Source organism: Arachis stenosperma, chromosome 3 (genome assembly GCF_014773155.1).
Source record: "Arachis stenosperma cultivar V10309 chromosome 3, arast.V10309.gnm1.PFL2, whole genome shotgun sequence".
NCBI classification, from domain to species: Eukaryota; Viridiplantae; Streptophyta; class Magnoliopsida; order Fabales; family Fabaceae; genus Arachis; species Arachis stenosperma.
Window position 1 is genome coordinate 33,361,881 of NC_080379.1, and position 24,536 is coordinate 33,386,416.

Below are 24,536 nucleotides of genomic sequence, written 5' to 3' on the forward strand. Positions count from 1 at the left end.
TAATAAACCTTACGTGAGTAAGGGTCGATCCCACGGAGATTGTTAGTATTGAAGCAAGCTATGGTCATCTTGTAAATCTTAGTCAGGCGAACTCAGATATATATGGTGATGAACGAAAATAACATAAAAGATAAAGATAGTGATACTTATGTAATTCATTGGTAGGAACTTCAGATAAGCGCATGAAGATGCCTTCCCTTCCGTCTCTCTGCTTTCCTACTGTCTTCATCCAACCCTTCTTACTCCTTTCCATGGCAAGCTCGTATAGGGTCTCACTGTTGTCAGCAGCTACCTCCCATCCTCGCAGTGAAAGCTAATGCACACACTCTGTCACAGTGCTGCCAATCACCGGTGTGGTTCCCTCCCCTACCGGAATAGAATAACTCTTTTGCGTCTGTCACTAACGCCCAGTAGGTTACAGGTTTGAAGCACGTCACAGTCATTCAATCATTGAATCCTACTCAGAATACCACAGACAAGGTTAGACCTTCCGGATTCTCTTGAATGCTGCCATCAGTTCTTGCCTATACCACGAAGACTCTGATCTCACGGAATGGTTGGCTCGTTTGTCAGGCGAGCACTCGGTTGTCAGGCGATCAACCATGCATCGTGCAATCAGAAATCCAAGAGATATTCACCAAGCCTCAAATGCTTGTAGAACAAGAGTGGTTGTCAGTCACTTTGTTCATGAGTGAGAATGGTGATGGGCGTCAATCATCACCTTCATCATGTTGAAGAACAAGTGATATCTTGGATAAAGAACAAGCGGAATTTGAATGGAAGAACAATAGTAATTGCATTAATACTCGAGGTACAGCAGAGCTCCACGCCTTAATCTATGGTGTGTAGAAACTCCACCGTTGAAAATACATAAGTATAAGGTCTAGGCATGGCCGAATGGCCAGCCTCCCAATGATCTAAGAACTATAATGTCCAAAGATGATCTAGAGATCTAAAAGTGATCAAAAGATTTCTATACAATAGTAAAAGGTCCTACTTATAAGAAACTAGTAGCCTAGGGTGTACAGAAATGAGTAAATGACATAAAAATCCTCTTCCGGGCCCACTTGGTGTGTGCTTGGGCTGAGCAATGAAGCAATTTCGTGTAGAGACTCTTCTTGGAGTTAAACGCTAGCTTTGGTGCCAGTTTGGGCGTTTAACTCCCATTTGGGTGCCAGTTCCAGCGTTTAACGCTGGGATTCCTTGAGGTGACTTTAAACGCCGGTTTGGGCCATCAAATCTTGGGCAAAGTATGGACTATTATATATTGCTGGAAAGCCCAGGATGTCTACTTTCCAACGCCGTTGAGAGCGCGCCAATTGGGCTTCTGTAGCTCCAGAAAATCCACTTCGAGTGCAGGGAGGTCAGAATCCAACAGCATCTGCAGTCCTTTTGAGTCTCTGGATCAGATTTTTGCTCAGGTCCCTCAATTTCAGCCAGAAAATACCTGAAATCACAGAAAAACACACAAACTCATAGTAAAGTCCAGAAAAGTGAATTTTAACTAAAAACTAATAAAAATATACTAAAAACTAACTATATCATATCAAAAACATACTAAAAACAATGCCAAAAAGTATACAAATTATCTGCTCATCACAACACCAAACTTAAATTGTTGCTTGTCCTCAAGCAACTGAAAATCAAATAAGATAAAAAGAGGAGAATATGCAATGAATTCCAAAAACATCTGTGAAGATCAGTATTAATCAGATGAGCGGGGCTTTTAACTTTTTGCCTCCGAACAGTTTTGGCATCTCACTCTATCCTTTGAAATCCAGAATGGTTGGCTTCTTTAGGAACTTAGAATCCAGATAGTGTTAATGATTCTCTTAGTAAAGTATGATGATTCTTGAACATAGCTATTTATTGAGTCTTGGCTGTGGCCCAAAGCACTCTGTCTTCCAGTATTACCACCGGATACATACATGCCACAGACACATAATTGGGTGAACCTTTTCAGATTGTGACTCAACTTTGCTAAAGTCCCCAATTAGAGGTATCCAGGGTTCTTAAGCACACTCTTATTGCCTTGGATCACAACTCTTATTCCTTTCTCTTTTTTTTTTCATTTTTTTTTCGGTTTTTTTTTTTTGAAATGCTTTTTCTTGCTTCAAGAATCATTTTATTGATTTTTCAGATCCTCAGTAACATGTCTCCTTTTTCATCATTCTTTCAAGAGACAACATTCATGAACCACAAATTCAAAAGACATATGCACTGTTTAAGCATACATTCAGAGAACAAAAATATTGCCACCACATCAAAATAATTAAACTATTATAAAATTCAAAATTCATGCAATTCTTTCTTTTATCAATTAGGCACGTTTTTATTGAAGAAAGGTGATGGATTCATAGGACATTCATAACTTTAAGGCATAGACACTAAGACACTAATGATCATAAGACACAAACATGGATAAACATAAGCATTAAAATTCGAAAAACAGAAGAATAATAATAAGGAAATCAAAGAACGGGTCCACCTTAGTGATGGCGGCTCTTTCTTGCTCTTGAAGATCCTATGGAGTGCTTGAGCTCCTCAATGTCTCTTCCTTGTCTTTGTTGCTCCTCCCTCATGATTCTTTGATCTTCTCTAATTTCATGAAGGATGATGGAGTGTTCTTGATGCTCCACCCTCAGTTGTCCCATGTTGGAACTTAGTTCTCCTAGGGAGGTGTTTAGTTGCTCCCAATAGTTTTGTGGAGGAAAATTCATCCCTTGAGGAATCTCAGGGATCTCATGATGAGTGAGATCTCTTGTGTACTCCATCCTTTTCTTGGTGATGGGCTTGTCCTCATCAATGGGAATGTCTCCCTCTATGTCAACTCCAACTGAATAACAGAGGTGACAAATGAGATGAGGAAAGGCTAACCTTGCCAAGGTGGAGGTCTTGTCCGCCACCTTATAGAGTTCTTGGGCTATAACCTCATGAACCTCTATTTCTTCTCCAATCATGATACTATGGATCATGATGGCCCGGTCTATGGTAACTTCGGACCGGTTGCTAGTGGGGATGATTGAGCGTTGTATGAACTCTAACCATCCTCTAGCCACGGGCTTGAGGTCATGCCTTCTCAATTGGACTGGCTTTCCTCTTGAATCTTGCTTCCATTGTGCGCCCTCTTCACATATAACTGTGAGGACTTGGTCCAACCTTTGATCAAAGTTGACCCTTCTAGTGTAAGGATGCTCATCTCCTTGCATCATAGGCAAGTTGAACGCCACCCTCACACTCTCCGGACTAAAATCCAAGTATTTCCCCCGAACCATAGTGAGATAATTCTTTGGATTCGGGTTCACACTTTGGTCATGGTTCTTTGTGATCCATGCATTGGCATAGAACTCTTGAACCATCAAGATTCCGACTTGTTGAATGGGGTTGGTAAGAACTTCCCAACCTCTTCTTCGGATCTCATGGCGGATCTCCGGATATTCACCCTTTTTGAGTGAAAAGGGGACCTCGGAGATCACCTTCTTCAAGGCCACAACTTCATAGAAGTGGTCTTGATGCACCCTTGAGAGGAATCTATCCATCTCCCATGACTCGGAGGTGGAAGCTTTTGCCTTCCCTTTCCTCTTTTTAGAGGTTTCTCCGGCCTTGGATGCCATAAATGGTTATGAAAAAACAAAAAGCAACGCTTTTACCACACCAAACTTAAAATGTTTGCTCGTCCTCGAGCAAAAGAAGAAAGAAGAGAGTAGAAGAAGAAGAAATGAGGAAGAGGGATATGGTGGTGTATTCGGCCAAGAAGGGGGAAGAAAGGGTGTTTAGGTTGTGTGAAAATGAAGAGTTGAAGAAGGGTATTTATAGGAGAGAGGGGGGTAAAGGTTCGGCCATTATGGGTGGGTTTGGGAGGGAAAGTGGTTTGAATTTGAAGGGTGAGGTTGGTGGGGTTTTATGAGGGATGGATGTGAGTGGTGAAGAGAAAGATGGGATTTGATAGGTGAGGGGTTTTTGGGGAAGAGGTGTTGAGGTGATTGGTGAATGGGGGAAGAAGAGAGAGAGTGATGGTAGGGTCCTGTGGGGTCCACAGATCCGGTAGTGTCAAGGAAAAGTCATCCCTGCACCAAATGTTGCTCAAAATCACGTTTTGAGCCATTTCTGGCGTTAAACGCCGGGCTGGTGCCCATTCCTGGCGTTTAACGCCAGGTTCTTGCCCTTTACTGGCGTTTAACGCCAGTCTGGTGCCCCTTTCTGGCGTTAAACGCCCAGAATGGTGCCAGACTGGGCGTTAAACGCCCAACAGCTAGCATTACTGGCGTTTGAACGCCAGTTTCTTCTCCTCCAGGGTGTGCTATTTTTCTTCCTGTTTTTCATTCTGTTTTTGCTTTTTTCATTGTTTTTGTGACTTCTTATGATCATCAACCTACAAAAAAGATAAAATAACAAAAGAAAATAATTAATTATAAAACATTGGGTTGCCTCCCAACAAGCGCTTCTTTAATGTCATTAGCTTGACAGAGGGTTCTCATGGAGCCTCAGAAATGCTCAGAACCGTGTTGAAACCTCCCAACACCAAACTTAGAGTTTGAATGTGGGGTTTCAACACCAAACATAGAGTTTGGTTGTAGCCTCCCAACACCAAACTTAGAGTTTGACTGTGGGGGCTCTGTTTGGCTCTGTTTTGAGAGGAGCTCTTCATGCTTCCTCTCCATGATGACAGAGGGATATCCTTGGGCCTTAAACACCAAGGATTTTTCATTCACTTGAATGATTAACTCTCCTCTGTCAACATCAATCACAGCCTTTGCTGTGGCTAGGAAGGGTCTGCCAAGGATGATGGATTCATCCATGCACTTCCCAGTCTCTAGGACTATGAAATCAGTAGGAATGTACTGGTCTTCAACTTTAACCAGAACATCCTCTACAAGTCCATGGGCTTGTTTTCTTGAGTTGTCTGCCATCTCTAATGAGATTCTTGCAGCTTGCACCTCTAAGATCCCTAATTTCTCCATTACAGAGAGGGGCATGAGGTTCACACTTGACCCTAAGTCACACAAGGCCTTCTTGAAGGTCATGGTGCCTATGGTACAAGGTATAGAAAACTTCCCAGGATCCTGCCTCTTTTGAGGCAGTTTCTGCCTAGACAAGTCATCCAGTTCTTTGGTGAGCAAGGGAGGTTCATCCTCCCAAGTCTCATTTCCAAATAACTTGTCATTTAGTTTCATGATTGCTCCAAGGTATTTAGCAACTTGCTCTTCAGTGACATACTCATCCTCTTCAGAGGAAGAATACTCATCAGAGCTCATGAATGGCAGAAGTAAGTCCAATGGAATCTCTATGGTCTCATTTTGAGCCTCAGATTCCCATTGTTCCTCATTGAGGAACTCAGAGGAGAGTGGTGCACGCCCACTGGGGTCTTTCTCAGTGGCGTCTTCTTCCTCTCTTTCCTCTCCATATTCGGCCATGTTGATGGCCTTGCACTCTCCTTTTGGATTTTCTTCTGTATTACTTGGGAGAGTGCTAGGAGGGAGTTCAGTAACTTTCTTGCTCAGCTGACCCACTTGTCCTTCCAAATTTCTGATGGAGGACCTTGTTTCATTCATGAAACTTTGAGTGGTCTTTATTAGATCAGAGACCATTGTTGCTAAGTCAGAAGTATTCTGCTTAGAACTCTCTGTCTGTTGCTGAGAAGATGATGGAAAAGGCTTGCCATTGCTAAACCTGTTTCTTCCACCATTATTGTTATTGAAACCTTGTTGAGGTCTCTCTTGAGTCTTCCATGAGAAATTGGGGTGATTTCTCCATGAAGAATTGTAGGTGTTTCCATAGGGTTCTCCTAGGTAATTCACCTCTTCCATTGAAGGGTTCTCAGGATCATAGGCTTCTTCCTCAGATGAAGCTTCCTTAGTACTGCTTGGTGCATTTTGCATTCCAGACAGACTTTGAGAAATCAAGTTGACTTGTTGAGTCAATATCTTGTTCTGAGCCAATATGGCATTCAGAGTGTCAATCTCAAGAACTCCTTTCTTCTGACTAGTCCCATTGTTCACAGGATTTCTTTCAGAAGTGTACATGAATTGGTTATTTGCAACCATTTCAATCAATTCTTGAGCTTCTGCAGGCGTCTTCTTCAGATGAAGAGATCCTCCAGCAGAGCTATCCAAAGACATCTTGGATAGTTCAGAGAGACCATCATAGAAAATACCTATGATGCTCCATTCAGAAAGCATGTCTGAAGGACATCTTCTGATTAATTGTTTGTATCTTTCCCAAGCTTCATAGAGGGATTCTCCATCCTTCTGTCTGAAGGTTTGGACTTCCACTCTAAGCTTACTCTATCTTTGTGGTGGAAAGAACTTTGCCAAGAAGGCATTGACTAGCTTTTCCCAAGAGTCCAGGCTTTCTTTAGGTTGAGAATCCAACCATATTCTAGCTCTGTCTCTTACAGCAAAAGGGAATAGCATCAGTCTATAGACCTCAGGGTTAACCCCATTAGTCTTGACTGTGTCACAGATTTGCAAGAATTCAGCTAAAAACTGATGAGGATCTTCCATTGGAAGTCCATGGAACTTGCAATTCTGTTGCATTAGAGAAACTAATTGAGGCTTAAGCTCAAAGTTGTTTGCTCCAATGGCAGGGATAGAGATGCTTCTCCCATAGAAGTCGGGAGTAGGTGCAGTAAAGTCACCCAGCACCTTCCTTGCATTGTTGGCATTGTTGTTGTTTTCGGCTGCCATGGGTTCTTCTTCTTTGAAGAATTCGGTCAGGTCCTCTAAAGAGAGTTGTGCTTTGGCTTCTCTTAGCTTTCTCTTCAAGGTCCTTTCGGGTTCAGGATCAGCTTCAACAAGAATGCCTTTGTCTCTGCTCCTGCTCATATGAAAGAGAAGAGAAAAAGAAAATGTGGAATCCTCTATGTCACAGTATAGAGATTCCTTGAAATGTCAGAGGAAAAGAGAGATAGAAAGAAGAAGGAGAAGAAGAATTCGAACTTTAATTAGATAAGGTTCGAATTGTGCATTTAGAAGGAGTGGTACTCCATAAATAGAAGGATGTGAGAAGGAGGGAAGAGGATTTTCGAAAATTCAATTAAAAGATTTTGAAAACATTTTGAAAATTTGATTGATAATTTTCGAAAATTGAAAGTGGAAGAGAAATCAAGTGATTTTTGAAAAAGATTTTGAAATTAGAAACTAAAAAGATTTGATTGAAAACTAATTTGAAAAAGATATGATAAAAAAATATGATTGAAAGGTTATTGTCTTAAAAAGATGTGATTGAGAAGATATGATTTGAAAACCATTTTAAAAGATATGTTTTGAAAATTATTTTAAAAGATTTGATTTGGAAAATTAGTGACTTGCCTAACAAGAAAAGATATGATTCAAACATAAAACCTTCCTTAACAGAAAAGGCAAAAAATGTTCAATCAAATCATTAATTGTTAGTAAGTATCTTTGAAAGGAAAGAAATTAATTTTGAAAATATTTGAGTGAAAAGATTTGATTTGAAAAAGATTTGATTTTGAAAAACTTGAAAAAAATTGATTTGAAAACAAAATCTTCCCCCTAGCACCATCCTGGCGTTAAACGCCCAGAATGGTATACATTCTGGCGTTTAACGCCCAAAATGCTACCTTTTTGGGCGTTAAACGCCCAACCAGGTGCCCTGGCTGGCGTTTAAACGCCAGTCTGCCTTCTTCACTGGGCATTTTTGAATGCTCAGCTTTTTCTGTATAATTCCTCTGCAGTGTGTTCTGAATCTTCAATCCCTTGTATCATTGACTTGAAAAGACACAAATTAAAAATATTTTTGGATTTTTAATAATTAAAATGCAACAAGAATCAAATAACAATGCATGCAAGACACCAAACTTAGCAGTTTGTATACTACTGACACTAATAAACTGAAAATGCATATGAGACACACAAAATACTCAAGTCAATAGAATTCAAAGATCAGAGCAAGTGAATCATCAAGAACATCTTGAAGATCACTAAGACATATGAATGCATGCAATTGACACCAAACTTAGGATGAGACACTAGACTCAAACAAGAAATATTTTTGAATTTTATGATTTTTTATTTTTTAATTTTTTTGTGTTTTTCGAAAATTAAGTGGAAAAAGAAGGTATCAAATTCTTAATGAGAATTCCAGGAATCAGTGCAATGCTAGTCTAAGACTCCGGTCCAGGAATTAGACATGGCTTCACAGCCAGCCAAGCTTCCAAAGAAAGCTTCGGTCCAAAACACTAGACATGACCAAAGGTCAGCCAAGCCTTAGCAAATCACTGCTCCAAAAGCAAGATTGATACGAAATCAACAAGCTCTTGTGGTGATAAGTTGAAACCTCGGTCCAATCAGATTAGACATGGCTTCTCAGCCAGCCAGATTTCAACAAATCATCATGAAACTCTAGAATTCATCTTCAAGAATTTTGAAAAAAAAAATACCTAATCTAAGCAACAAGATGAACCGTCAGTTGTCCAGCCTAAACAATCCCGGGCAATAACACCAAAAATTTGATGTTGTTGCCGTATCTTGGCACTGATGTTACCAAAGGCTTGCTCAAAACTAGAACAATCCCCGGCAACGGCGCCAAAAACTTGGTGCGCGAAATTGTGAGCTATACTTTTTCACAACTCTCATAATCCCTGGTAATGGCTCCAAAAACTTGGTGCGCTCAATACCATGGCATTACACAACTTCGCACAACTAACCAGCAAGTGCACTGGGTCGTCCAAGTAATAAACCTTACGTGAGTAAGGGTCGATCCCACGGAGATTGTTAGTATTGAAGCAAGCTATGGTCATCTTGTAAATCTTAGTCAGGCGAACTCAGATATATATGGTGATGAACGAAAATAACATAAAAGATAAAGATAGTGATACTTATGTAATTCATTGGTAGGAACTTCAGATAAGCGCATGAAGATGCCTTCCCTTCCGTCTCTCTGCTTTCTTACTGTCTTCATCCAACCCTTCTTACTCCTTTCCATGGCAAGCTCGTATAGGGTCTCACTGTTGTCAGCAGCTACCTCCCATCCTCGCAGTGAAAGCTAATGCACACACTCTGTCACAGTGCTGCCAATCACCGGTGTGGTTCCCTCCCCTACCGGAATAGAATAACTCTTTTGCGTCTGTCACTAACGCCCAGTAGGTTACAGGTTTGAAGCACGTCACAGTCATTCAATCATTGAATCCTACTCAGAATACCACAGACAAGGTTAGACCTTCTGGATTCTCTTGAATGCTGCCATCAGTTCTTGCCTATACCACGAAGACTCTGATCTCACGGAATGGTTGGCTCGTTTGTCAGGCGAGCACTCGGTTGTCAGGCGATCAACCATGCATCGTGCAATCAGAAATCCAAGAGATATTCACCAAGCCTCAAATGCTTGTAGAACAAGAGTGGTTGTCAGTCACTTTGTTCATGAGTGAGAATGGTGATGGGCGTCAATCATCACCTTCATCATGTTGAAGAACAAGTGATATCTTGGATAAAGAACAAGCGGAATTTGAATGGAAGAACAATAGTAATTGCATTAATACTCGAGGTACAGCAGAGCTCCACACCTTAATCTATGGTGTGTAGAAACTCCACCGTTGAAAATACATAAGCATAAGGTCTAGGCATGGCCGAATGGCCAGCCTCCCAATGATCTAAGAACTATAATGTCCAAAGATGATCTAGAGATCTAAAAGTGATCAAAAGATTTCTATACAATAGTAAAAGGTCCTACTTATAAGAAACTAGTAGCCTAGGGTGTACAGAAATGAGTAAATGACATAAAAATCCTCTTCCGGGCCCACTTGGTGTGTGCTTGGGCTGAGCAATGAAGCAATTTCGTGTAGAGACTCTTCTTGGAGTTAAACGCCAGCTTTGGTGCCAGTTTGGGCGTTTAACTCCCATTTGGGTGCCAGTTCCAGCGTTTAACGCTGGGATTCCTTGAGGTGACTTTGAACGCCGGTTTGGGCCATCAAATCTTGGGCGAAGTATAGACTATTATATATTGCTGGAAAGCCCAGGATGTCTACTTTCCAACGCCGTTGAGAGCGCGCCAATTGGGCTTCTGTAGCTCCAGAAAATCCACTTCGAGTGCAGGGAGGTCAGAATCCAACAGCATCTGCAGTCCTTTTGAGTCTCTGGATCAGATTTTTGCTCAGGTCCCTCAATTTCAGCCAGAAAATACCTGAAATCACAGAAAAACACACAAACTCATAGTAAAGTCCAGAAAAGTGAATTTTAACTAAAAACTAATAAAAATATACTAAAAACTAACTATATCATATCAAAAACATACTAAAAACAATGCCAAAAAGTATACAAATTATCCGCTCATCAGTAACATTCCCGGGAATTTATATAGTGCCCGGTCACACTTACGTCGTAGGGTCAACAGAGTATCGAGTTTTCAACCTGGTACACGTGGTGGTAAGCCATGGTACTTAATCCAGAGAACCTCGTATCTCAGATATTTCAAATTCATAAGCCACATATCTCAACATTCTCAATATCATAATCATTCATCAATCCAAACCTCATTTCCAAATTCATTTAAAAACCATATTTCAAAGAAAATCCTCATCAATCCTCTTTTCATTTCTTTCATTAACAATCTCAATTCCAAAACATCATTTTTTTCTTTGATAAATAGATTATTCTAAAACATATAATGTTTAAAAACAAATCTTTTTAGTTAATTACTTCAAATAAAACTTCCAATTTTATAAAATTTCGACAGCATCTCCTCTAAAACTCGGACTTTGCCACCCTGTTCGGGTCCCATCCAAACATTTCTCAAACCTTTTCCAAACCTCAATCATTTTCCAAGATTCAGCTAGTTCCAATATCAAATTATTTTCAAGGCGAATCAGTGCCCATAATAAACCTCTTTTTAAAATCAAACCAGCTCAAATACTAAATCATTTATAAAGTCACTAACTCAAAATTAAACCATTTCCAAAGTTAATCCAATTTCATATTCCAAATCATTTCCAAAGCCAATTCCTTTACATTATCGAGAATAGCTTTAAAACCAAGAAAAGCCATTTTTCATAATAATCAACTAAATAACCTTTCAAACTAATTTCTTTTCAGCAATCACAAACTACTCAAGCAATCAAGCAATCAGACATTCAGTCCAGCAGACAACCACATTTAGAAGACAATCATAATCACAAACATATGTTCTCTCACATTAATATCTAGTTATCACAACTCTGTAATATAAATTAGATTTTAAGAAAAATTCCTACCTCAGTTAGCTGAGTCTACGTAACTAATCGTAATAATTTCCTTTTCTTTCAATTCATGGCGACAGTGATAACAATAACCCCCACGAGAATAGCAACAGCCCCGACGCCTCTTACAATAGTCGTGTTAATATAAATTGCAATTACAGTGACTGAAACAGTTTCAAGAAACGCAAGACAAAGGACATGTATCAAAAATCGAATCAGAACAAGCATGACAAAGATAGTAAAGCATGTAAATGGCCTAGAATCGAAAAAGATATCCAACTAGAATCATTAAGAATAGCTCTGGTGTTGGCTCTCAGCGGCAGAAGAGTAGAAATCAGACCTAGACACCCGTCCTAGCAACATTAGCCTCACTCCATGTGATTAAGGCAACGGAGACACCAACAATAATCAGAATAGTGGCACAAACTAGGAGCAGAACAGATTTTGAAAGGTTCTGAAATGTAAACTCTTACCGTAATGAAGGAATAATGACTGAACCAAACTGCAGAAAGTTTGGCGGTGGTTCTGGTGGCGGCAAAAACGAGACGGCGATGGACTTTCTGTGGCAGCAGAGAAACTCGCAGTGACCCCAGACACAGACAACCTCAGCAACCACTCTAACGGTGAAAATCGATTTAATAGACAAAGAAGCTGAAGCAAGGTTTAGAGTTTACCAAGCAAACAGGCTTCGGAGATGGTTTTCGGCGGCAGCAGCAGCGGCATGAAGCTCTGGCGACGCAGAGGCGCGGCAAGAAGCTACAGCAGCGGCGGATCTGACGACGGTTCAGACGAGGACGGCGCCGGCGATACGAGCGGCGACGGGGAACGGCGCTGAACGCGGCGGTGATGGCAGAATCGGCTCCCTCTCTCTCTTCGTGCACTCTTCTTCTTCGCGGTTCTGTTACTCGCAGGCGGTTCGGCGGCGACAACTCGGTGGCGCGGTCCCCCTCCAAGGTCCGACGACAACGCGACAATGGCGGTGAAGTGCGATGCAGCGGCGACGCGACTTCTCTGCTCCCTCAACCCCGCGCTCCTTCTTTCCCTCTCAGATCTCCTCTCTTTTCTGTCAGCAGCGGCGGCGACGGTGGTAGTGACGCCCACCGCACCGCCTTCCATTCTTCCCCCTCTCCTTGTTCTCTGCAGCCCCACTTCCCTCTTCTTCTTTTTTTTTCTTTCTTCAGGTGTTGAGTGTGTGCTGAGTGGGTAACCGTGAGTGAGAGAGGGTGTGACGTGTGTGTGTGTGTGTTAGTGTGGGTAAGGGTAGAAAATTAGGTTTAGATAAAATTAAGGTTAGGTTAGATATTTTATTAAAATTTTGTAATTTTATAAAATAAATAAAAGATAGGATAATAATTAAAATCAAATTAAATATAAAATATCCATCTTTAAAATACCTTTCAATTACAAATTTATAAATTAGTTTCAATTAAATGCTAATTAAATAAAAATTGGAGATAGATAAATTAATTCTCCTTCATTTATAACATAAAGTTAAAAATACAAATATTTAAAATTAAGGCATATAAAATATTCAGTATTTTTTCAATTATAAGAACTCTAAGTAAAAAAATAAGAGTTTACTCAATTTTTATATAAAAATCTCCAAAATATAGTCTTAAACAAATATAATGAATCATAAATAATTAATTAATAACTTTTAAAAAATTTAGAAGTCTTACAATTGGCTTCTATAGGAACTTAGAATTTCAGATAGTGTTATTGATTCTCCTAGTTAAGTTTTGTTGATTCTTGAACACAGCTACTTTTATGAGTCTTGGCCGTGGCCCTAAGTATTTTGTTTTCCAGTATTACCACCGGATACATAAATGCCACAGACACATGACTGGTGAACTTTTTCAGATTGTGACTCAGCTTTGTTAGAGTCCCCAGTTAAAGGTGTCCAGAGCTCTTAAGCACACTCTTTTTGCTTTGGATCACGACTTTAACCACTCAGTCTCAAGTTTTTCACTTGGACCTGCATGCCACAAGCACATGGTTAGGAACAGCTTGAATTAGCCGCTTAGGCCTGGATTTTATTTCCTTGGGCCCTCCTATCCATTGATGCTCAAAGCCTTGGGTCCTTTTTACCCTTGCCTTTTGGTTTTAAGGGCTATTGGCTTTTTCTGTTTGCTTTTTCTTTTTCTTTCTAATTGTTTTTTGCCATTTTTTTTCCGCAAGCTTTTTCTTTTTCACTGCTTTTTCTTGCTTCAAGAATCAATTTTCATGATTTTTCAGATTGTCAATAACATTTTTCTTTGTTCATCATTCCTTCAAGAGCCAACAATTTTAACATTCATAAATAACAAGATCAAAAAACTATGCACTGTTCAAGCATTCATTCAGAAAAAAGTATTGTCACCACATCAATATAATTAAACTAAATTCAAGGATAATTTCGAAATTCATGTACTTCTTGTTCTTTTGTATTAAAAACATGTTTCATTTAAGAGAGGTGAAGGATTTATGGAATTTATTCATAGCTTTAAGACATAGTTACTACATACTAATGATCATGAAGTAGAGACACAAAACATAGATGAACATATAACATAAAAACCGAACAACAGAAAATAAGAGCAAGGAATGAGACCACCTTAGTGGCGTCTTCTTCTTGAAGGACCAATAATGTCCTTAAGCTCTTCTATGTCCCATCCTTGCCTTTGTTGCTCCTCCCTCATTGCTCTTTGATCTTCTCTTATTTCATGGAGAATGATGGAGTGCTCTTGATGTTCCACCTTTAATTGTTCCACATTGTAACTCAAATCTTCTAAGGAAGTGTTGAGTTATTTCCAATAGTTGTTGGGAGGAAAGTGCATCCCTTGAGGCATCTCCGGGATTTCTTGGTGATGAGCTTCCTCATGCATCTCTTGGGTTCCATGAGTGGGCTCTCTTGTTTGCTCCATCCTTTTCTTAGTGATGGGCTTGTCCTCCTCAATAAGGATGTCTCCTTCTATGATAACTCCAGCTGAGTAACATAGATGGCAAATAAAATGAGGAAAAGCTAGCCTTGCCAAAGTAGAGGACTTATCAGCTATTTTGTAGAATTCATCGGAGATGACTTCATGTACTTCTACTTCCTCTCCAATCATGATGCTATGAATCATGATGGCCCGATCCATAATAACTTCAGATCGGTTGCTAGTGAGGATGATGGAGCGTTGAATGAACTCTAACCATCCTCTAGCCACAGGCTTGAGGTCCAGTCTTCTTAGTTGAACCGGCTTGCCTTTGGAGTCTCTTTTCCATTGAGCTCCTTCCACACATATGTCCATAAGGACTTGGTCCAACCTTTGATTAAAGTTGACCCTTCTAGTGTAGGGGCGTGCATCTCCTTGCATCATGGGTAAGTTGAATGCCAACCTCACATTTTCCGGACTAAAATCTAAGTATTTCCCCCGAACCATTGTAAGATAATTCTTTGGATTCGGGTTCACACTTTGATCATGGTTCCTAGCGATTCATGCATTGGCATAGAACTCTTGAACTATTAAGATTCCGACTTGTTGAATGGGGTTGGTTAGAACCTCCCAACCTCTTCTTTGGATCTCATGTCGGATCTCCGGATACTCATTTTTCTTGAGCTTGAAAGGGACCTCAGGGATCACCTTCTTCTTGGCCACAACATCATAGAAGTGGTCTTGATGGGCTTTGGAGATGAATCTTTCCATCTCCCAAGACTCGGAGGTGGAAGCTTTTGTCTTCCCTTTCCCTTTTCTAGAGGATTCTCCGGCCTTAGGTACCATCAATGGTAATGAAAAAATAAAAAACTTATGCTTTTACCACACCAAACTTAAAATATTGCTCGTCCTCGAGCAAGAGAAGAAAGAAAAGAAGAAGAAGAAGAAGAAGAAGAAAATATGGAGGAAAGGGGGAGAGGTGTATTTGGCCAAGAAGGAGAAGAGAGGTTTGTGTTGTGTGAAAATTAAGGAGAATGGAGGGGTTTATATAGGGAAGTGAGAGAGGGTAGGTTCGGCCATTTAGGGTGGGTTTGGGTGGGAAAGATTTTTGAATTTTGAAGGTAGGTGGGGTTTATAGGGAAGAGTGGATGGATGTGAGTGGTAAAGGGGGTAATTGGGAAGAGAGATTGAGGTGATTGGTGAAGGGTTTTTGGGAAAGTGTGTTATAGGATTAATTAGGAGGTAAGGTGAGAATATGTTAGGTGGGGATCCTGTGGGGTCCACAGATCCTGAGGTGTCAAGGATTTACATCCCTGTACCAATTAGGCATGTAAAATGCCTTAGCATACCATTCTGGCGTTTAAACGCTGAAGTGGTGCACGTTCTGGGCGTTCAACGCCCATGTGTAACATGTTTCTGGCGTTGAACGCCAGTTCCATGCTTGTTACTGGCGTTCAGCGCCAGCTTTCCTCAGGGCACATTCCTGGCGTTTGAACGCCGGGATGTTGCTTGTTTCTGGCGTTCAACGCCAGATCCATGCTCTGTTCTGGCATTGAACGCCAGCCAGATGCTCCTTACTGGCGTTTAAACGCCAGTAAGTCCTTCCTCCAAGGTGTGATTTTTTTTCTGCTATTTTATATTTTTTTTCGTGACTCCACATGATCATGAACCTAATAAAACACAAAATAACAATAAAATAAAAATAAAATTAGATAAATAAAAATTGGGTTGCCTCCCAACAAGCGCTTCTTTAATGTCAATAGCTTGACAGTGGGCTCTCTTGGAGCCACAAAGGTGATCAGGTCAATGTTGTAAACTCCCAACACCAAACTTAGAGTTTGGATATGGGGATTCAACACCAAACTTAGAGTTTGGTTGTGGCCTCCTAACACCAAACTTAGAGTTTGATTGTGGGGGCTCTGTCTGACTCTGTACTGAGAGAAGCTCTCCATGCTTTCTCTCCAGTGTTACAGAGGGATGGCCGTTTGCCTTAAACACAAGGTAGTCCCCATTCAATTGAAGGACTAATTCTCCTCTGTTAACATCAATCACAGCACCTGTTGTGGCTAGGAAAGGTCTTCCAAGGATGATGCATTCATCCTCTTCCTTCCTAGTATCTAAGATTATAAAATCAACAGGGATGTAAAGGCCTTCAACCTTTACTAACACGTCCTCTACTAATCCATAAGCTTGTCTTACTGACTTGTCTGCCAATTGTAATGAGAATAAGGCAGACTGTACCTCAATGATCCCTAGTTTCTCCATTACAGAGAGTGGCATAAGATTTATGCCTGATCCCAGGTCACACAGAGCCTTGTTAAAGGTCATGGTGCCTATGGTACATGGTATTAAGAATTTACCAGGATCTTGTCTCTTTTGAGGTAAAGTTTTTTGAACCCATGTATCTAGTTCACTAATGAGCAAGGGAGGTTCACCTTCCCAAGTCTCATTACCAAATAACTTGGCATTCAGCTTTATGATGGCTCCTAGATGTTGAGCAAGTTGCTCTCCAGTTACATCTTCATCCTCTTCGGAGGAAGAATAATCTTTAGAGCTCATGAATGGCAGAAGGAGATTTAATGGAATCTCTATGGTCTCTATATGAGCCTCAGATTCCTTTAGGTCCTCAATAGGGAACTCCTTCTTGTTTGAGAGACGTCCCAGGAGGTCTTCCTCACTAGGATTTTCGTCCTTCTCCTCCCTTGTGCATTCGGCCATATTGATTACATCAATGGCCTTGCACTCTCCTTTTGGATTCTTTTCTGTATTGCTTGGGAGAATACTGGGAGGAGTTTCAATGACTTTCTTACTCAGCTGGCCCACTTGTGCCTCCAAATTTCTGATGGAGGACTTTGTTTCACTCATGAAACTTAAAGTGACCTTAGACAGATCAGAGACTAAATTTGCTAAATTAGAGGGGCTCTGCTCAAAATTCTCTGTCTGTTGCTGAGAAGATGATGGAAAAGGCTTGTTATTGCTTAGCCTGTTTCTTCCACCATTATTAAAGCCTTGTTGAGGCTTTTGTTGATCCTTCCATGAGAAATTTGGATGATTTCTCCATGATGAATTATAGGTGTTCCCATAAGGTTCACCCATGTAATTTACCTCTGCTATTGCAGGGTTCTCAGGATCATAAGCTTCTTCAGAAGCTGCCTCTTTAGTACTGTTGGATGCATTTTGCCATCCATTCAGACTTTGAGAGATCATGTTGACTTGCTGAGTCAACACTTTGTTCTGAGCCAATATGGCATTCAGAGCATCAATTTCAAGAACTCCCTTCCTCTGAGGCATCCCATTATTCACGGAATTCCTCTCAGAAGTGTACATGAATTGGTTATTTGCAACCGTGTCAATAAGTTCTTGAGCTTCTGCAGGCGTTTTCTTTAGGTGAATGGATCCACCTGCAGAATGGTCCAATGACATTTTAGAAAACTCAGATAGACCATAATAGAATATATCTAATATGGTACATTTTGAAAACATGTCAGAAGGACACTTTTTGGCCATCTGCTTGTATCTTTCCCAAGCTTCATAGAGGGATTCACCATCTTTTTGTTTGAAAGTCTGAACATCCACTCTAAACTTGCTCAGCTTTTGAGGAGGAAAGAATTTATCCAAGAAGGCCGTGACCAGCTTATCCCAAGAGTCCAGGCTATCTTTAGGTTGTGAGTCCAACCATGTTCTAGCTTTGTCTCTTACAGCAAAAGGGAAAAGCATGAGCCTGTAGACTTCAGGATCTACTCCATTTGTCTTAACAGTCTCACAAATCTGCAAGAACTCAGTTAAAAACTGATAAGGATCTTCAGATGAAAGTCCATGAAAATTGTAGTTCTGTTACATCAAAGCAACTAATTGAGGTTTCAGCTCAAAATTATTTGCTCCAATGGCAGGAATTGAGATGCTTCTTCCATCAAACTTGGACGTTGGTTTAGTGAAATCACCAAGCATCCTCCTTGCATTATTGTTGTTGGGTTCGGCTGCCATCTGTAAAACCCGGTTAATTAACGGCTAATTAACCCATAAATGAGAATTTATTCTAGAAAGCCTAAAATGTGATTTTTATGGCTAAATGTGATAGAGGAGATTGAGACGAGAATTTTGGTACCAATTTTGTAGAATTCGGACCAAGATTGGACCGAACGGGCCAAACCGGGCCAACCGGACCCAAAGTGGGCCCTTGGCCCAACATAACTTAACCAAAACCCTAGTTTTCAGCACTCTCTCTCCTTATTTGTTACACACACAAGCTGAAATGGTGGAGAGGAAGGGAAGAACATTCTCTCAACTTCTCTCTCTCACTTGATCTTCAAATCACCATAACTTTTGATCTAGAGCTCCGATTGCCGCCCCGTTTGCGGCCACGCGTTCACCGCGGAGAGCTCTACAAAACCCATATAATCAATCTTGAGGTAAGCCACACCTTGCTGTTCGAAATCTCAGCCCCTATTTTCGAGTTTCATGGGTTAAATGTTGAGATTTTGGGTTCTTTGATGTTATAGGACCCAACTCTCTTGAAGGAGAAGGTTAATCTTGTCTCCTTGGACCTTGGGTGAGGTAAGGTTCTTAACCCTAGTGTAATTTTGTTGTTTTATGATGTTTGGGTTTTGAGGTGTTGTGTATGGGTATGATGGTTGTGGCTTAGGTTGTGTATGTGTGGATATTGGAGCTTGATTGGTGATTTTGAACAAGCTTGGAAAGGGCTTGGTGGTGAAAAATCTGCTCTTGGAGGTGTTGAGGCCTTGTGAGCTTGAGGATAAGTGGTTTAGAAGTGCTCCGGTGGAGCTTGGGAAATTCGGCTAAGGTATGGTTTCGGTTTCCCGTATCTAATATGTAATGTGGTAGGAAATACTTAGGCTAGAGGCCCTAAGATAGGCATTGAATGGTTGATGTTGTTGAATGATTGAGATATATGATGTGGTCATATATGTGATGATGAGTATTGATGCCTTGATAGTATGATGTATGAGAAATATGCATGTTGTGATATATGCTTGATTATTGGTTATGGTTGAATTGTGGGTTGAACCATGTTGATGGTGAGTATGATGTTGTTTGTGTACCATGATGATTTATTGGAATTGGTGTTGTTGAGGATTGGTATGAGGAATAGTATATGATATGTCAATATGTTTGAGTTTGAGCCACTTGGGTGAAGTGGGAGATAATGGTGAAATAGTGATTTTGGTAAATTGTGAGTTATGTGTCAATGTGTGAGTTGAGGAGGCTTGATGTTGAATTTGATGTATTTTGATTGATTTCAAAGAAAAGGGATGAAATTGGCATGTTTTGATTGATTTTGGAAAGAAATGGAAATGGCTTGTTTTGAAAATGGCACTTTGTGGTTTTTATGAAAAACATGGTTTTTGGGCATACTTTGGCGGGACATAACTTGGACTACGGATCTCTGTTTTGTACCAAACCTTTTTAGAAATGAAATTGGATCCGGGATGTCCGTGCCGTTCGAAGAACGGACGAAAAATGATTTAAAATGAGGAAGTTATGTCCGTTGGAAGATTGGGGTGTAAGTCTGTGAATTCTGCAGTTTTTAACTTAGAAAATTTTTAGCAGAATGACCCCTTGCGCGTGGGCGCACCTGGCGCGTGCGCGCCGATCTTCCGAAAGTGCCATCCACGCGTACGCGTGATGTGCGCGGGCGCGCCGATTGTGCTGCACCCAATGCCCGGCCATTTTCCAGAGAGTTATGCCAGAACTGTGCCGGTGTTGTGCCTGGGGCACGAGAACACCCGCGCGTACGCGAGGTTGACGCGTGCGCGTCGATGGGCAAGTTTGGAATCCACGCGTTAGCGTGCATGACGCTTGCGCGTCGATGAGTTTTTGAGGCCATCCACGCGTGCGCGTGGAGTGCGCGTACGCGTGGCCCTGTTTTCATCCCAAAGTTGATATTTGAGTTTTAAAAGCCAAATCTCACACTTCTAAGCCTCCGATCTCACCATTCATGTCTTAAATCATCATAATATACCTAGCTATTAGAAAGGGGCTAGTGAATGTGATAACTTGCGAGTGAAGCAAGGGAAAAATGTATGATCAAAGAGGATCAAGATGATTATGTGAGATGCGGAGGATGGTGGTGGAAGTGTTTGTTATGCCATGGGCCGAAAGGCTGTAATTGTTTATGAAATGGCTGGTTATGGATTTAACCATGAGCCGGAATAGCTGTGTATGCTATGAATATTGGCTGGTTCTGGATTGAACCGTGAGCCGGAATGGCTGGTATGGATGTTGATCCATGGATGAGAATTCATGCATGTTGATGCTGAATTATTGATAATTGTGAAATTGCACTTCCACTATCTGAGTACGAGTTTCCTTGGGTAGTAGCAGTGGCTAGCCACCACGTGCTCCAGGTTGAGACTCGAAGCTCTGTTAACCCTATGTTGTAAGTGTGGCCGGGCACTGTGAAAGGCCTGGATGAGCTCGAACCCCCGTAAATATTCACCAGTGAGGGTGAAGGATATGGATCATGTTTATGATCAAGTTTATAACGAGTATAACTCGAGTTTGGGGATGCACGACAGAGGGACAGTCCAATGGTTAGCGACCAGGACTTGTCGGGTTGGCTCTATAACCGACAAGATGATATCATCGGCCACTAGGGACAGGCATTCATCATATGCATACTATGTGAATTGGTTGAGATTGCCTAACTGACTGCATATTACTTGCTAATTGTCTAAATGTCTTAACTGCTACTATTTGTATATTCTCTGTTTGATATATCTGTGTTTGCTATAATATACTCCTGTTGGTGGTTGGGAGGTTTGAAGGAATTGGAAAGGGAAGTATTAGTTAGACTGAAGAATCTTTAGTCAGATGCCCTTATATGGTTTAGCTTGTTTATAAGCTTTGATATTATCTGGGGGGAGTTATAGGATTGCCTTTGGCTTTCCTCTATTATTATATATTATATATGTGGAAGCTGTTACCATGCTGGGGACCTCTGGTTCTCACCCATGCGGATTTTGTGGTTTTCAGATGCAGGGCGTGAGGTTTCCCGCTGAGGCATGCTGGAGACTTCTATACTTGCGAAGATCCTTTGTTCTCGGGGCTATTTTTGGTTTATATGTTTTGTTTAGATACTTTTATCTCCATTAAATAATACGAACTGTGATGACTCCTTTTATGGGAGAATTTTGGAGAATAGGTTTTATGTATTTGTGTCCCTTTGGGTTTACCTTGGGGTTTTCCTTTTTCTATCATATGTATATACTGTTATGCTCGGACCGGTTATCTTCGCAGCCGGATTTTGAGCCTTGATATTCCTGTTTTTGACACTCTTTTGTATATATATAATCTCGCGTTGGTTTATCCTTGTTCGTTACGTTATCGATCGGAGTGTTGCGCTTTTGAGATGCGGTTTTTGTTTACCACTTTTTCTACAAAGGCTCCTAGTTATAACCAATCATTCATACTACTATATGTACTAAATTTTTATTTTAGAGGTCGTAATACCTTGCCATCTCTGAATTATGACTTAAGCATAAGACTCTGTATGGTAGGGTGTTACATTATGGTATCAGAGCAGTTCGTTCCTGTAGAGCCTGAGGGATGGACTGACTATGCTTCTGTGCATTCTCTGTGTGTGTGTTATGTGCTATTCGTATATCTACTTGATATAATTGGCATAAACGTTCATGAGCATGCATTTGGGACTTTGAAGTACTAGACTTCTGATATTGAGACTGATCAACTTAATATCGATTGTTTGGTATGTATAGGAACCAGATGGCGCCTCGTGGACGCGGTAGAGGTAGTGCGAGAGGTCGTACGAATGCTCGTGCACCGGAGAATAACCCTCATGACCCGGTGAACTTCATGACTGCGTTGGAGAACATGGCTGCTGCTATGCAAGCCACTGCTGAGGCTCTTGGTCAACAGATGAACAACCATGGTAATGATGGAGGTGGAGTTCAGGGCCCAATGACACTGGCAAACTTTTTGAAGGTTAATCCACCTAAGTTCAAGGGAACTACTAGTCCGACTGAGGCTGATACATGGTTTCAGGCTATAGAGCGAGCGTTGCAAGCGCAAGTGGTGCCTGAAGGACAGCGTGTCGAGTTTGCTACCTATATGCTTGTCAGTGAAGCGTCGCATTGGTGGCAAGGTATCCGACGTCTTCTGCAGCAGGGTGATGACTATATCACCTGGAATGTCTTTCAAGAAGAGTTCTATAAGAAGTACTTTCCGACTTCTGCTAGGACGGCTAAGGAACTTGAATTGTTACAGCTGAAGCAGGGTACTATGTCCATATCAGAGTATACTGACAAGTTTGAGGAGTTGTTCAGGTTCTCTCGTATGTGCCAAGGGACTCCGGTGGACTATGAGGAATGGAAGTGTGTTAAGTATGAAGGAGGACTCCGGAGTGATATCTTCAGTTCAGTGGGACCAATGGAGATTAGGACTTTCTCCGAGTTGGTGAACAAGTGTAGGGTTGCTGAAGAGTGTGTGAAAAGGGCAACCGCTGAGAAAGGGAGTCAAAGGGGATCATTCCCACAGAACCGAGGGAAGAGCTTTGCACCTAGAGGTTCGTCTTTTAAGAGAGGAAGCTCTTTCAGGAGGCCCAACAACAACAACTCCCAAGGAAAGAAGTTTGGGAAACAGCCTCAGAATGATCAAGCTTGCACTAGGTGCGGGAGTCACCATCCGGGAGCTCCATGCAAGGCCGGATGGGGTTTGTGCTACACATGTGGAAAGGCAGGGCATAAAGCTGTGAATTGTCCTGAGAAGCAGAAACAAGGTGCTGGAAAGGCACAACAGTCTGGTCGGGTGTTCACCACTTCAGCTGTAGGAGCTGAGGGATCCGAGACACTTATTCGAGGTAACTGTGAAATGAATGGTCAAATTTTAAATGCTTTATTTGATTCGGGAGCATCACATTCATTCATTGCATTTGAGAAAGCTCATGAGTTAGGATTGAAGATTGTAACCTTAGGTTATGACCTAAAGGTATATAATGCTACCCATGAAGCCATGGTAACTAGGCTAGGATGTCCGGAAGTTTCCCTTAGATTCAAGCAGCGTGATTTTGTTCATGATTTAATCTGCTTGCCGATGATTGGTCTTGATCTTATCTTGGGGTTGGACTGGTTATCTAAGAACCATGTTTTACTAGATTGTTCTACAAAGTCGGTGTACTTTATGCCGGAAGATACAGAAGGGCCGGTCGTGGTGAATAACTATTACTTGAATTCGATGATGGTGAATTGTTCCGGAACCGAATGTCAGGGTATCTTGTTGTTAGCCGCGGGTGTTTCGGGTGATGATCAAAGGTTGGAGCAGATTCCGGTTGTGTGTGAGTTTCCGGAAGTGTTTCCCGATGATATTGATGAGTTCCCACCTAACCGAGAGGTTGAGTTTGCTATTGAGTTGGTGCCCGGGGCGGGACCAATCTCAAGTGCTCCTTATAGGATGTCACCGTTGGAGATGAACGAGCTAAAGTCTCAGTTAGAGGATTTGTTGGGAAAGAATTTTATACGACCAAGTGTTTCTCCGTGGGGTGCTCCAGTGTTACTGGTGAAGAAGAAGGATGGGAGTATGCGGCTCTGTGTGGATTACAGGCAGTTGAACAAGGTTACAATAAAGAATAAGTACTCATTGCCGAGAATTGATGATCTCATGGATCAGTTACAAGGAGCTGGAGTTTTCTCCAAGATTGACTTGCGATCCGGTTATCACCAGATAAGGGTGAGGGGCGAGGATATCCCTAAGACCGCTTTCAGGACTCGTTATGGTCATTACGAGTACACTGTGATGTCCTTTGGGTTGACGAACGCTCCTGCGATATTCATGGATTACATGAATCGAGTTTTCTGTCCGTTTTTGGATAAATTCGTTGTTGTCTTCATTGATGACATACTGATTTATTCCAAGACTGAGGACGAGCATGCGGAACACTTGAGGACCGTATTGCAGATTCTAAAGGAGAAGAAACTTTATGCAAAACTGTCTAAGTGTGAGTTTTGGAAGAGTGAGGTGAAGTTTTTGGGCCATGTGGTGAGTAAGAAGGGAATAGCAGTAGATCCAACTAAGGTGGAGGCGGTGATGGATTGGAAACAACCAACCACTGTAACAGAGATAAGGAGTTTTCTGGGTTTAGCTGGCTATTACCGAAGGTTTATCAAGGGCTTTTCACAGATAGCTTTGCCAATGACGAAGTTAACCCGAAAAGACACTCCGTTTGTTTGGACTCCTGAATGCGAGGAGAGCTTTCAGACATTGAAGAAAAAGTTGACTACTGCACCTGTGTTAGTGTTACCCGAGCCGAACGAGCCTTTTGAGGTGTATTGTGATGCCTCATTGAAGGGTTTAGGGTGCGTGCTGATGCAGCATCGTAATGTGGTGGCGTATGCCTCACGACAGTTGAGACCTCATGAGGTTAGTTACCCTACGCACGATTTGGAACTCGCTGCGGTCGTGTTTGCCTTGAAGGT

General features: G+C 41.4%; 2 non-coding genes across 2 annotated transcripts; both read left to right on the forward strand.

Moving 5' to 3' along the window:
- The first annotated feature begins 6,173 nt into the window (after positions 1-6,173).
- On the forward strand, positions 6,174-6,281 carry LOC130971811 (small nucleolar RNA R71). The gene has a single exon (XR_009083019.1). It is a non-coding gene; the product is annotated as a small nucleolar RNA R71 (small nucleolar RNA).
- An 11,288-nt stretch (positions 6,282-17,569) lies between these two features.
- On the forward strand, positions 17,570-17,673 carry LOC130972751 (small nucleolar RNA R71). The gene has a single exon (XR_009083914.1). It is a non-coding gene; the product is annotated as a small nucleolar RNA R71 (small nucleolar RNA).
- Positions 17,674-24,536: the final 6,863 nt, after the last annotated feature.